The sequence below is a fragment of the Cyprinodon variegatus genome, unplaced genomic scaffold (assembly GCF_000732505.1).
Source record: "Cyprinodon variegatus isolate N-32 unplaced genomic scaffold, C_variegatus-1.0 Scaffold939, whole genome shotgun sequence".
Taxonomy (NCBI): Eukaryota; Metazoa; Chordata; class Actinopteri; order Cyprinodontiformes; family Cyprinodontidae; genus Cyprinodon; species Cyprinodon variegatus.
This window is the reverse complement of record NW_015151392.1, coordinates 177,400-193,293: the sequence shown is the minus strand read 5'-3', so window position 1 is coordinate 193,293 and position 15,894 is coordinate 177,400.

Below are 15,894 nucleotides of genomic sequence, written 5' to 3'. Positions count from 1 at the left end.
ATTACTATTTTCTTTTGAAATGAAATACCAAAATAAACCTGTATTTACCCTGCAGAGGTTCTTGACATTGGCTTGCTGCTCACTGCAGATCCATCATTTTAAATTAACACCCTTTGATATGTCTGTCTGTCTGTCTGTCTGTCTGTCTGTCTGTCTGTCTGTCCGTCTGTCTGTCCGTCTGTCTGTTTGAGTACTGGGTCCTCTGTGTTGAGCCTAGAAGGAAGCATGTTGTACTCTTTTTTTGTTGTTTTTGGGGCCTGGGGTATCTCTTTAATCAATCCTTTCTTAGCTTTCCCATATTTTAGATAAGTAAAAACAATGAATTGCACAGATGAAAAATTAAAAAAAAAATTATATACAGACCAGCTTGTACCTCCCGAACCATTCAAGGCTGAACCCTCCCATATGGCAGCTGCTTTGTGTTCCTCATACGACCCTGAGGAAGAAAAAAAACAGGCATAGTTTAAGGAATGGATGAAAATATTTTTTTTTAAGATTGAACACCTGTCAAGGTTCTGTTCTGACTAAGGTTATTTTCACACTGCATGCCAGGGCAAGACAAAAAAAAAAAAAAAAACTGCTGTCTGAAAACCAGGAGCACCATCTGTCTAAAAATCTATAGGACCGTTTGGAAAGCGGTTCGTGCCCAGGGTCAAAATGTTGTCTTCAAAGAAAAGAAAACTTTGATTGTTATCAAGACAGGGATAGATGTTCCAATAAAATAAATGTTAGTCTACTTTTATGTCCATGTCAAATTCACTATGCGTACATATTTTATCAGCCATGAGAAACAAGAAAGTCCTAACATTTTGTGGAGGTGGTGAAAATAAGTATCATTTTGGAGGAAAGAACCACAGTGACCGCACCATCGCCACAGGAGCAGAGGGCTGCCAGAGTACACAGAGTTAAGAGCTGAAGCCTGTGCTGTTCATAAAGAAACCAGACACAGGAACCAAGATAGAAGCCTCAAACACTCCAGCGAGGAGATTAATGATTAAGGAAAGAGCTCCAAGTTCAACAGCCGTTTATTTGAAAATACATCCTGTATTAGTAGCGATTAAGTGAGAGGATTAAAAGTCATTTGGTCAAGTGCACAATCTTTCCTCTGCTGCGCTGGAGTCCTCACAGAAACTGGATGCCTCAGTGAGACATCTGTAAGCCATTTATGTATAAAAACATGTAGCAGCAAAGCTGTGTGGTCCTGTTATCATAATTTTACACTTTTACACGATTAAATAGCAGCTGTTATAATTTTTTACCTCCATAGATTTAAAGAAACTACTGGAAACACATGAATAATAACTTCATCTTAGATCAGCCATTTATTTATCAGGCTTCTCTGTCGTCATGTTTCCTTTTATGAAAGGGGTTAATGTCACTAATTTACCGCTTCACTGTATTAGGTAGTAAGCAGATTCATTACTTTTCCCCATTATCAGCTTCTGTTTGTCCAGAGCTGTTTTAAATACTGTAATGAATTTTAACCACAGAGGCAGAGACATGATTTTGGCTCATTTCTAATAGGCTGAATGGACCAAAATGAAAGCAAAGGCTAAATTGCTCTGACAGGAATTTACTTTAAAAAAATCAGCCTTGAACATGTGGACATAACATAAAAAATCTCTATTATTGCAGCTGTTGTTACTGTACATGTGCGACATTTTAATAGACCAGAGTGCTGCAAAATAGAGAAATAAACCTCTATAAGAAATGTATACATGAAATAAAATTGTATCTGAAAAACAAGAAAAACAAACCATATAAAGCATTTTATGGTAAATAAAATCTGTTGTTGTTCAACACTTAGTTTCATCATTATCATTAACAGATGTAGCAGGAGGCAACAGGCTTTTGCTTTTGTTTTTTCCTGACCATAAATTCTGCTGCTGGAGCGTAGGCTATAATTTTCTCAGTGGAGGCAAAGAGATTCATGCAGCTTAACAATCAGTCCCAAAGAGATCACGGATCTTTGGCAATTAAAGAAGGACACACAATTGAAGACATTTTGTTGTAATTTGGACCTATTCTGCTTTAAATTTAGTGGCAGGATAGGTGCCATGTTTGGATTCTATTCAAAAGCTGCAATGTGTCTGAGTTTTGCTGCACTCGCCAGCCTCTGGAATAAAAAGGTTATTCAAACCTGATGTTCTGGTCTGCCTGTCAAGACTCATTATCACCCTTATATAAGACTTTTATGACGTTGTCTCTCTTGGCTTTACCGCCTGTTTATGTAAAGATCAGAGCTCTGGCTGGCTTTAGATGGACACAGCAGACCCGAGCAGAGAAGTAGAAGGCATGTAGGCTTCCATTCACAGTCAGACCTCAAGAGAAAAAAAAATCTTTGGCTCCCACTCTCCATCCCACAAACTTTTCCATAATGTAAAATCATCGTTCATTCTTTCAGCCCTGTCATCGCGCCAAACCGAGGACATCAACGCTGTTACCACACAGTGAAGGGCAGGCAGCTACATCCACAGTTAACAAAAATCCTGGGATTAAAAGTTCTGGTTAACTTTCTTTGGGGATATTATTTCAAAGATATATAGCTTCTTTGTTGCACTATACTAGTGTCAAGAGGGTCATTTAAATCAAATGGTAAAAGTGGTTTTGTAGCACTAAAAGTTTAGCACCTCTTTTTTAGGGCTAGCCCTGGGTGGCATAGGTGATGATATGATTAGTTCCTCTTAAAGAAATAGAAATTCCACAGACAATAAAAGTGGGTTAATGTGAAGAGTTCCTGAAAGAAACCCTGCAGGTTCTTCCCAATGAGTGATGTTTAAATCTCTTACTTTAAGAATAAAATAGATTTATTTTCCATTATTCCTATTAAGTGTATTTTTTTATTTGTATCACCGCAGAACAGAAAATGAAGCAGGGAATTCTAAAGCTACTCAGGCTACCAGCTTTTATTTCTTTAGGATCATCCACTGTGTGCCAATAAAACTCAAACAGAAAAGTACGGAAAAGTGGGAAAAGACGTTACTTTATATTTAAATTTACTGCAATTGCCATGTAAGTGGCTCCATCTTAAAATTATATCTTTAATTTAATGTGTTACTTATATATTATAATATTGAAAATTTAATTTACTTGTGGCTACAAGGTGGCACAGTCTTTAGCACCCTTTCCTTGTAGCAAGAAGGTTCTGGGTTCAATTCCTGGTGCAGTGTCTTTTTGCATGTAGTTCATGTTCTCCTTGTGCATTCATGGGTTTTCTCCGGGTACTCCAGCTTCCTCCCACAGTCCAAAAACATATCTAGATTCTCCTACCATGTGCATGCTTCTATGTCTCGGTGTAAAATTTACTAGCAAAATAAAAGTGCATGTTTGGTTAGTAAGAGAAATTTAGTAGAAAAAAATAGCTTGAGTGTGTTTGTTAAATTAACCTTTTTTAGTTAATAAAATCAACTTAATTTTTATTTTTTTTTTAAATGTACAAAGATATGTTGGAAAAAGTTACCAAGCTTTTTCTAAGCAAATGATACTCCAAATGTTCTGCAGTGTTTGTCATAATTTTGATGATCACAAAGCAGGGACAGACTCATCACTGAGAGGGCTTTTTAAGCATTTTATGGAATCATTGTCTCTGTCTGGAAGTGAACAGAAGCAAATTATCTTCTGTAAAATATTCAAGTTATTCCAACACGAAATACACATTCCACAATTTCTAATCCAAAATTTCATAAATTTGCTGGTAGCATTGTGCTTAACTCTAAATACAAAAAAGCAAACAATTTTTTTGTGTGTGCAATTATTCCAGGTCAGAACTTACTCAACATTATTTCTATAGCCTTGAATTCAGAATAATGCCATTGAACATTAGAATATAATTTAAATGCTATGAGTTGATGGCTTTACAGGTCTGCATATTAATTGAATCTGTTTACGTATGCATGTGCTTCTCAACCAACTTTTATATTTGCCTGACAACGTGATCCCAAACGGTCACATATAACAGGGTTTCTGTCTAAAGAACCTTATAAAAATTTTGATTCTGCAATAGAAAAAAAGTATTTCCATAATGTCAGGGAAATCTGTTCTTCTTCTCCCTTTTTTGTTGTTATTGGAAAATACCACCAGAACTGCTTCAATGTTTTTTTTTTTTTGCCTAAATTCCACCCTGTAAAACATACTTTCTTCAGACAACTTTCTCTTTTAAAATGGTCATAATGAGCACAAACACAGATCTGAAATTTCACCAGCAAGAAATGATTTCACCAAATCCTTTCAAAATACACCTTCATCCTAATAACATCAACTGGCCTCAGCTTGTCGGGGTCAAAAACGAGCCTTTTCTGTCTGATCATTGGGTGCTACTGTGGTGTGGAGGTAGAGGGCATGACCCATAAACCAATTGTCACAGGTTCAACTGCTGGCCTTGATAAGCTTTAATAAATGTCTATCGCCTCTCTTGTCACCCTTTTTTCTGTCTGTATACTTAAAAAAAATAAAAAAATAAGGCCCCTATATCCTTACGAATCCCTGTTTTTTTATTTATGGGTCTTTAAGTTAATTCTTTGAATTCGAAGACCTTTTAAATGCAACTCTGTTTCCACACCAGACTCAAATGTCTATATGATCTTTATTATGAAACCAAATTCTCCAAAATCCTGCTAATAACCTTGTGTTGATGCAAAGACACATTAAAAAGGACCAGAACATCAGGCCATGAGAACTGGAATTAAACAACCTTGCTCTATAGGAGCTTGTTGTGCAAAGACTTTCCCATCAGCTGAGCTGAGAAACCATATCTTGGAAGCTGCATTAACCAAAGTTTTCATTAGCTCAGTGAGAGTGCAATCAGCCCAATACTGGATAACAAAGTAGCCACATTTTTTTATGCTCTGTTGGGGCTGAGGCAAGGAACTTTTGGTGTAAATAAAAATTCTGTTTTCTGCCTTGAATAGCAGGAAATGAAAAAAAAAAGCAGTGTGGCATTTCTGTGTTCTTCCACTGCACGTATGGGTTTCCTCTGGATACTTTGGTATCATCCAACAGTCCAAAACTTTCAGGCTAGACTGTAACCTCTCCTTGGGTGAGTGTAAAGTCCCTGTGATCAGGTTCCCCACCAACTGCTTAAAATAAGCAGCAGCTGCCTGTGTCCCTATAGAGATAATCTAGCTAAATCTTTAATTTAAAAACATGTAAACATAAACCACACACATCTTGTGAGAATAGGAATGGTCTCATTTTACTTTTTTTTTTATAAACTGTCATTAAGTCTGCTATTTGTGCTTAGGAAAACAACAATAAAACAACATTGTTTGATGTTACTGTTTACACTAAAATACATTATCAAAACGTTTTGATTTATGGTGAGTCCTTTGATCTTTCTGTCAATTTACTTCTGTTTAGATCAGTTTTTAAAAAATGAATTGAAAATTAAGAAATGAAGTGAAATATTAAGCTAAATGGGAAATTAAACTTTGTTGTAGTTCATATGGAAGGAGTTCCTCTAAAACATTGTTTTAGATGCTGGAAATCTCACATTATGATAAAGAATGGAACCCAAAATGTTATGGTTTTGGTTATGTTGTCCTTTACTTTGCTCCATGTTTCCTAGTTTTATTGGTTTAATTCCTATTTTGTTGTAGTTTTTAGATTTATGCTAGTTCTCAGGTTTTTCTGTTGTTTTCCTCTGTTGCCCTCTTGTGTGTGGTCCTTTCCCCTTGGCTCCCTCATTGTCTCCTCACACCTGCTCCTTGTCAGCTCGTTAGCCCTGCCATTGTCTCAGTCAGCTGCATTTCCTCCCTTCTGCAGTCACTCCTGGTTGGTTCCTTGTTGTTGCTGGTCCTGTCGTCACTGTTCTCTGCTCACCTCGTCTCTCCATGGCTCCTTGTGCGTGTTTTCCCCTGATGTCTCCATGGTTCTGGTCTGTGTTACAATTTGTTTTTTTGGATTCCTGTCTTTGTTAACTGCTTTAATCATTAAAACTACAAGAACCCACCTCAGCCTCTCTGCCTCTGCATTTGGGTCCTCCAAACCAGTGTTTTTCAATCCTGGTCCTCGAGGCACCCTGCTCTGCATCGTATGGATGTTTCTGAGGTTCAGCACACCTGATTCAGATGATTGCAGTTCAGCAAAGCCTGATAATCTGCTATCAATTGATAACAGGTGTGTGAAAGCTAGGAAACATTTAAAACATGCAGGGCAGGGTGCCTCGAGGACCAGGAGTGAAAAACACTGCTCTAAACCACAACCAAGAAGTGACACAAAATCTGTTAAAGTAATTAACATCTCAATTCCAGTCTTTGTTTTAGAGCTTCAGGGTAGAGATTTGGAATTATTTCCTTTTCTTTGCAAAGCTTCTAAATAAAAAAGTAATAGTAAAACAAAAGGTTGAAAATCCCTGTCTATAAATAATTATTATCCTGAATTAAATCAAATTTTATATATAGAGAGGACCTTTTATTAATCCAAGTATAACACTTCTTTGTAGAGAATAAAAAGCATTAGTGTCAGGTTGTGTGGAGTTTTGAAGAGGACCCAAATGCAGAGAAGGAAGCTGAGTTGGTTTCTTGCAGATTTAATGACCCAAATGGGGGTAACAAAAGCAAAATTCCACAAAAATACAGAAGAAAAAAAATCCAGGAGACATCAGGGAAAACACACATGAGGAACCAGCAAAAAATAACTGAAGAGGAGGAGTATAAATGGGAGACTGAACATAGACATAGACATGTTTTTCAGCACAGCGGTCAGTCTGTGGGGAGAGGAGTATCTTATAAAGAGGAAATAACTCAATGAGAATGCGTAGACTAAAATAAAGCCGAGCTAGATCTAGATGTTCTCTACTTATAGTGCATTATGTGTCATTACCGACCTGAAGCAAGCTCTTTCCGAAAGCTCCATTAGAAGTACATATAACTGCATTATTAGATGACTATTTTCACACATTTAAAAAGGTTATGTAAGTCGTACATTATCAATAACTGACTTAAACTGCAAGTTTGATCAGAAGTTTATATTAAAGCTAATTTATAGGTAATTTTATGCTTAAGTTTTTGTTCTTTACAATTAACAATCTTTCCTTAGACACAAAATCTCTATGAGGTCTATTTTTGCAAAAAGCATCAAACATGGAGGTAATGACTTTACAGTCTATACTACTATAGGTGTAACAGAGAAGAGTGTACATGAAGAAAAATCAGTTGTTTTTTTTCAGTGCTGAGCATGATGGATTGCACATCCTTCTACAAGCGAAAACCTAGTAAAATAATACCTGAAACATTATTAAATGACCTGTAGCCACAAACCCACATCCAGCTGCAGAACTGGGACACAACTCTTCTCGCTCCATTTTGAATATCTGGACATGCTCCTACCTTGGAGCACTTCAGTCTATACCAGTTAACCCAGCCAGGTCATGATTTGAGCTTAAACAAAAGAAGACAGGACAGGAGGTCTTCAAGTGTCCAACCAAAACTGCCCGGTGAAGGAATTATAAACACAGCTGCGTATTATTTTTCTGTATAACAGTGGCCCCCAGAGGGCAAAGAGGGGCCCTGTCTGAAAAGGTAGGCATAATTTATCACTGAATATTATTTCAAGAGAATCTTTCCATTTTAGTGTATTAATATGTCCCATGGGTCCCATTTATAACTGTTCCATTTGTGGTTAAAGGCCTAAGTGAATATAAATAATTCATCTGCCTTTGTAAAGGAGGAAGAATGTACATCACCTTCAATTATATCCTGTCTCCAACAGAGAATGCATTTGAATATTAATTGTTATACGTCAGTTTAATTTTGCACTAAAGCTGAGAAACGTCTAGCACATCTTGGCTGGCATATCCACTTTTTTTTTATTTGACCCTTGGATGAGATCTCTTTGTCAGAACAAGCTGTCCAACAAGGAAAATCTGTGACAGCTAAAGTAACCAAAGCATGTCAAGCGATTCTGAAGTTTGAGGCTCTCACCAAACTGTTGCTTAAGCTTCTGGAAAACAAAAAAATTATTACTCTAGAATCAGGGGAAAATCAAAACATTATTAGTCAGAATTGTGAGGGTAAAATTTGACTTTTTTTGTTTTGTTTTGCTTTGTTTGGGGTTTTTTAAACACAGAGAGTGACATTTACTGTCTAAACGCCTCCAGCACTAGCTTGCCATTTCTGTTAAACAGTAAAACATGTTGTTGGAGGGATGCAGAACCACAGAGCTGAGTCACTTACCCCAGAGCCAATAAATAAAACATACATGTCAGAGTGATGACACTGATTCAATTAATCCCAATTAAAACAGAGAACGAAATATAGCTGCAGTCATACGCTCATGCATGTATAATACAAATAAAGTCAAATAAAAACGGAGACAGTTTCTCGGTTTATGTTAGGAAAGTTGTTCGTCATACTCTTCAGGTACGATGGAAATATTTTGCACTTGTTTAGATAAAGTACTTTTACATTTGCAATATTAAAGATGTTCACACATTGCAGTTAAAAAATTTGCCCACTGTGCAAATTACTTATTTTCTTTTTTCTCTCTTAGATATTTTACATGTCAAAACACATTTTATTATTTGATAACAAAAATGGAATAAATACAAAAATTGAGTTTGTAAGATTTGTAAGATTGTAATTCATGGGAAATGGGTTGGTGTGGTGTATCTGTTGTGAAAATAAAGCAATTTAATGAATAGATGGCATATCTGAATTGCAATGTGTTGGTGGCATTGTGATGGTCTAGACCTGCTTTCTGCTTTAACAGGAACCATGAATTCTGGTCTCTGCTAGAAAATCCTGAAGGAGAATGTGCAATCAACAGTGTGGGATCTTTATATTTCATCACATTAACTTTGTTTGATTCTATTTTTTCTTTTTTTTTTCTGTTGACCTGATGTATCTAATCGTGACAAGAGTGAATTTATACAGCACTGGACGTTTGTTTAAAAGTCACAGCAAAACTAGTGAAATTGTTATTAAGCATAATTGTGCATGTAAAATTAAAATAACTCCTAATTGCATACATCAAAAGACTTTAATATATAGTCCATTACTGTTTCAGAGAATAATGAACAGTGCAAGACAAGAGAAGATGCTTTTTAAGTCGGGTAAATGTCTGCTGTGACTAACAAGGCTGATAAAAAGCCCAAAGTGTATCTATCCAACAAGTTCAGAGAAGGTGGTTGCAATATATCTGAGCTTTAAAAAAGACCTTCTGCCAAAAGCGTCATCATAAAGGCATGCCAGGCATTTTATTTTTTTACCACACCATCACAGATGTAAATTCTAGGAGTTGGCTTTACTCTGCTGGCTGTGAATTTCTTTAACTGTTCTTTAGAATTTTACCAGGTTGATGGTAACTGTACGTAAAAAAAGGAAGCATATATATTTTAAAGAATTGCATAAATTATGTGATGAAACGTATTCCTGTTTTACTGAGGATCAAACAAATTTTTATTTTTTTTCTTGTGATATACTGCTCAAAAAATAAAGGGAATGCTAAAATAACACATCCTGTCTTACTCCCATTAACTTTTGGGCTCTGTCGCAGTGTGCCTCAAGCTCCCTTCGTTTCCAGATGCCGTGAACTTGGCGTGTTTTTTTTTTTTTTTTTTTTATTAACAATCTCAAGTCTGCCCTACCTGTCTCCTTAGTGTGTTATGCGTCTGGGTCAGAAAACAAGTGACCATAACAAATGTTTAGTATAAGGAAAATTGGAAAATTGCCACAAGGGGCGATAAAAGTTACAGTGTGGCCAAAAGTTACGGTGTGGCCAAAGGTTACAGTGCTCCAGTGTTCCAGCTGCATAAAGACATTTATAAATCTTTATCATTCTCATGAGCAGCCTTAAGCAGCCACAACAAAAATACATGTTTTGTCATTACACCAGCATTAAAATAATGTGTCCTTTAATACAGTTAGTGGCTATAGGACTATATTTTCACAATCCTGAACACATTTTATAATTATGTGTACATAGATACAGCTATTTGTTTTCCTAAATAAGTTAAATTATTTTGAGGGGATTTAAATGTAAAGTTTAAGTTCTGATCATTTTCCTTTTTCTTCGAAATATTACAATAAAAATTACATTGAAAATTGTAAATTATACTCTCCAGGGCATCTTTGTAGCAGCTTAGCCAGCGTAGGTACTGAGAAGGGGTCTGTGGTCCCCACCTGCAGAATCACTCTTTTAACGAGTGTGTCTTGTTAATTGCTAATAATTTCCACCTGTTGTCTATTCCATTTGTACAGCAGCATGTGAAATTGATTGTCCTTCACTGTTGGTTCCTAAATAGACATTTTGATTTCACAGAAGTTTCATTTAATTGAACTTATATTGTGTTTTTTTACATGTTATTTGTTTTGTCAATTTCAATTAATTAACTGGCAGCAGAATTTTTTTTTTTTTTCTGGCTTTAACAGAAGGGTACGTAAACCTTAAAGTAAAAATGTATATAAAACAGAGCTGGTAAAATGTATTAGTTATTTAATGAAATGTCCAATACGGCCTCAGCATTCCTGTCTATGAATAGTGTGAACTTTCAACATGAACTGTGTACACCACTAAACAGCAGATGAAAGCTTTTCCTGTATTACAGTCCCCCGTATTCCACTTTGGAGTTCATTAATCTTGTTTTGACAACATGGAGTGGTTGGCACAGATCTATGATGAAGCCACCATGTGCAGACTGGTAAACAAAGGGCCTTAAAACACAAAAAGTTTAGGAATCTTTTACAGAGGGTGCCTTATTTGAATCAGTCGTTGGCCTGAAAGAAAAAAAGGAATGTGAGATAATCAGTGGCCAAGACAGCTGCTTGGCCTGTTTTTAAAACAACTAAACCTGCAAAAATAAAGTACATACATTAATATAACATTTATTTTATACAATAAAGACCTTGATATGCAGGAAATAACATATACAGTATGCATAAGAGTCTATCAACAATTATGATGTAAACAAACTAGCTAATCAGAATAAATCTGAGTTTTCATTTTATCATAAAATGTCATGAATGAAATTCCTATCTGGCTGTACATTCTTAATACCAATGAAAAATTAGAAGAAAGAATACACATAGGAAATACTGAGAAAAGAAAAAATCATATGGTATAGGCTCACCACCAATATACAAACATGCAAAAATAAAATTAAAAAAGGTTTGTAAAAATGTGCTAAACCATCTGCATGAAATGAGCAAAGAAGGATTTGCACAAATAAAATAGTAGTAATAGTATCAGTAGCGATTAAATGCTGCACATTATTACAGAAGACAGTTTAGATGCCTGATAGTTTAGTTCCTTAATTTCTTTAAAGAAGCTGCAGGAAATCTCAACAGTATAGTTAATCCCAAAATGATTCATTGGTGGTGAATCTTAAATATCCGATATCCAACTTCTAACTAACTTCACCGCGGTCATAATTTACGTTTTTTTTTTTTTAAAAACTCTCAGAAGATTTTTGTATTACAAAAAATAAAGATTTTGCTATTTTTATGTTTCAACGCAACGGTAAAGAATTCAATAGTATTTAGTATTTGTTCATGTCTTTCCCACTGCGGGACGCCATTTCTCCTTTCTGAATGAGTTCGCAAAGTATTCTAGCAAGCCACTTCGTTCCCAAGTCAGTTCCTGACCTTACTTGGTCTGAAGGGACCATTTTAAGGGTTGGAGGGCACTTCCCCCTAGTTCTTATGACTATTGGGACACACTACCCTTAAAAATGAACGTGCAAAACAGAGTGCTAGGGCCCAAACCGATTGCAAGTGAGGGAAATGGGACTGGACCTTAAGGTTTATTTCATTCAGTTGATAATTCTGTTTTTCTGAAACACAATAAAAAAGTTTCAAAAATACATAGTATGCCAAATATCATTCAAACGTCTTTCTGTGACTAATAGTAAAAGCCTGAAATAATTCATTTTTGCTGCAGTTTGTCTTCTTTTCTCAGTTTGCTTTTTGATGATTTTCAGTCTTCAAGGATGAACGGTCTCCTTGCCATCACCCTAATCTTTAATTCCCTCCTCAGGTTCTAAGTCGGATTCAAACCAGGACTCTAACTGGTCCAACTAAAAGTGTTAATATTACTTTAAGTCAGAACATATGTTTGTTCAGTAAAAAGACTATAAACCTAGATTTAAAAATCTCACCCTTTTTTTTTTTTTATTTACTGTACCCGTCTCATTGAGCCCCCAGACCAGTTTTCACATCCACTCTATGACAGGAAATGAAAAACATTATGGAGAACAAACATAAATACTGTGGAAAGTATTCATTAAATATACTTACTTTAAATTCATTTAATTGCTGTTGGAAATTTTTAAATACAGTTTTAGTCAACTAAATTATTAGTAGTAGTCAAGTAACATTTCTGCTTTTTCACTAGACATTTTTCTCATTTGATTGATCATAAAGCAATTTTACCATTTAATGGCAAGTTATAAATTTGTTTCTTTTGTTAAAAAACAGTCAATCAAACATAAATGAAGCTGAGACAAGAATGAAAGTCTCACAATGTAGCTTTTTGCAAGAGAACTGTTCATAATTATTGGTTATTATTCATAAAGCAGGATGATCTCTATTTTAGCATGTACCTTTGTGAAGCTTCCTAAGTGGCAGTTTCACATTGTTCTTTATTCTAAGAAATAAAAGATTTGAAAGGTCGGAAACAGCGCGGTGGATATGTTGCTTTTATAGTAAATGGAAATTGCTCTATTAGACTGCGATTCAAAGTGTAAACGATTATCATTGACTATTTCTGTTGCGTAAAAAGGCTTTTAATGCGATAAGAAAATGGTGCAGTTATCTCTCCAGGTCTCCAGGGGTCCTATTTAAGCCTCCTATACAACCAGTTCAAGAACATAAACTGTAAGATACAACATTTGGGTAAATTATAGAGGAATTAAAAGAATAACTTTTGTATCAAATTGACCAAGCAGGATTTTATGATTATTTTTCTCTATCATCATTTGTTTGTGTGTACTTTGTAAATGGAAACCACAGGGGAGAGTCATACATCCCTGTTCCATGTTGACAGTCGTCCTGACCATCTTCACCTTCAGCTCCTGCTGTGTTTATAAATGCATCTTTGACAGGCATGTGTCAGTAACACCAGACCCGAGAGCTGCAGCACGTATCCAGGTACCTGTCAACGAAGGGATGTCTGTTCCAGCTTTCAAATAGCACATAACATGAACATTTGAAGAAAAACATTCATTTAATTGATCCATTATAGGCAAAACAAATAATTGTTTTCTTAATGCAGTTTTCACCCCATCTGTTATATAATAGAGAATTAAAGAACTCAAATGCAAAAAATATTTTCTCATGAATTATGCATAAAAAAAATCTAATAAATAATTTCTTTCTAACCATGAAAATCATATAAATCCTTGTTGACTTGAAAACACTGATGTTAACAAATTTTCCAAATGTGAATTTAATCTAAAAAGCAAAAATAATACCTGCATTGCTTCTATATACATTTTCTTACTTAACTTCTTACTTCCCACACAAAAGTTGACCAAACCAAGAGGCTGAAACTGTATCAGAGAAGGTTTATAATTAAATAAACTTTTCAGTGCAGCATTAGAATCCTTTTTCTTGCTAATACTGAATCTGAGTGATATATTTGACAAATTGATCCCATTAAATCCTGATTATAGACTGGAAAAATGTGTTGAATTGTCTACTCCTGTGCTACTGTACACTGAATCAGATCTAATTTGCCAGACTGGTTCTACTTGGTGGCATTTAACAACTGTAAATCTGAGCGGACATAGATTAATAATCAATAGATTATTAATTAGCACTTTTACAATCCTTCTGCCTAGAATCTAATTCCAAAATTAGAAAGTAACTGCCTTTGGTCCTCTAAGTGGAAAGTTACAAAAACTATGTTGCATTCATTGACACAACCAAAGTTCGACATCCTTGTAAAAGTTTACAATTTTTCTATCAGTTCATTATTTTCCATCCCTTCTAAGCATAACTGGAGGTAACCTTAACATATAAAGCTGAATCCAGAGAAGCCCTGGCATAGTTTCAAACCCAGAAACTTCTCTCTTTAAACCAAAAGCTACAACTCATCCATTATTCAGCTCAATTATTTTAATGTCTCGTTTATATTTAATGTTTCTGTCTTTTTGCATCCTTTGCATTATCTATTGTATAACTGAGACCTAAAATTCTAAATTCGCTCAGCTTTTTAAGGGGAAGCATTTCTAAATAGCTCCATCCTACCTTGATTCAATCCATTGGGTGTTTTCCGGCGTACCACTGAGGGTTTTAGTTACCGTAAATAAACCCCTAGAATTTGTGTAGCTGGGATCATGCTACATCCAGGTGGAAAACATTCTCTTAATATAGAGCTGATTTCCGGACATTTCTGGAAACCACATATTTGAATTCGGCACTTGAGAAAGTATGGATCTGTATTTTTTTTTTTTTTTTTTTTTTCTGTGCCAAGTAAAGGAGTGCAGCTGGTTAGTGGGAGTGTATGTGACTTAAATAAAAATAGCTTGACTCCTGAAGTAGTTTTGTTAATATAGCATGCCAGCATGCTTGGACTCAACTTCTACAAATTTATCTAAAAATCTAAAATGTTAACAGGTTGCATTTTACCGGTCTTCTTCTATAGATTTTTTAAAAAGTTAAAGCAGTGCAGCTAAATTATGAATGGGTACCATGTGGAAGGGGAAGGGATGCTCATGAGGTGAGGTGTGAGGGCAACAGTAAGCAAATAGGAGCAGGATGTTCAGATATGCCTGATTAACACACAAACCTTCCCTGTAGTTTAGAACTTATTCTCTGCCACTTACATCTCATTGACTTGTTAAATGAAATAAACTCGCCTCTTGGCTGAAGCTAATTCTGCCTGACAACAAGGTTCTGAAATAAATGTCCCCCTTGAGAAAAAGTTTAGAGCATATTATGAGCAACGTCATGTAGGAGGCCTGTTTCTGACTAAGTTGCTTAATGTCAGCAAAGAAAAGTTTAATCGTGGGCCATCATTTGGATTTTGGGTGAACTAAACAGCTGCCTATATGCAGTTAGAAATCAGACTGAATGAGCAGGATTACATGTATTTTTTTCACTATGCCACCTGACATACATGAAAACGTATCTTTTTATCAAATCATTTTTCTCTCTCTTCTACCCTCTGCCCTTCAGTTACTCATCTCACTCTTGCATTGCCACAGTGTGAAAGCATCATCACCAACTCAGTGGGTTGTCAGTGCATCCTCCTCCAGAGCAATCTTCTGTCACTCCCACTGGGACAGATATCCTCTGAGTTTTCTCGATTAGAGGAAACTGGATTATTGTAAAGCCTCGTCTTTCAGGGAGGTTTTACTAGCAGCTGAAATTCACACTTCAAATGATTTCCTTTATAAAGCTCCTTCTCTTGTCCTGTTGCTGTAAGACACATGAATTGGGCATATTATTGCTAAATGCCCTGTTATGCAGCAGTAGGCCTAATCCAACTTTCTTACAGTATATCATCATATTTAACTATATTTTGAATATAAATGCTTTCCTGGCAAACTAATGAAAATGTGTAAGATGAATAAGGATTATATCTGTAAATTCATATACACAATCACACTATGGAAAGCTGTTATAGCTTACATTATGTTCTGTTTGATAACATTTGATTGTTTTGGAGTTTAGAACTTGATGTTTGAATAATTGGCTATTTAAACATACATCTGTAAGCGTGTTTGCCTATGTTGCTGGAAACATTAAATCATTTTCATTTCATAATAAACATTACTTGCAATAAACCTACAGATTATTCTGTTTGATTGTTCTGCACACGAACACAAAAACGAAAACTTAATATTCAAACAAACCTTTAATAGTATAAAATCCTTTATTCACCCTCAGCCACTGTGGAGCACTAATCAGTTTTCAATTTATTAAACATACAGAAACATTTCTTATTTTAAAAGCT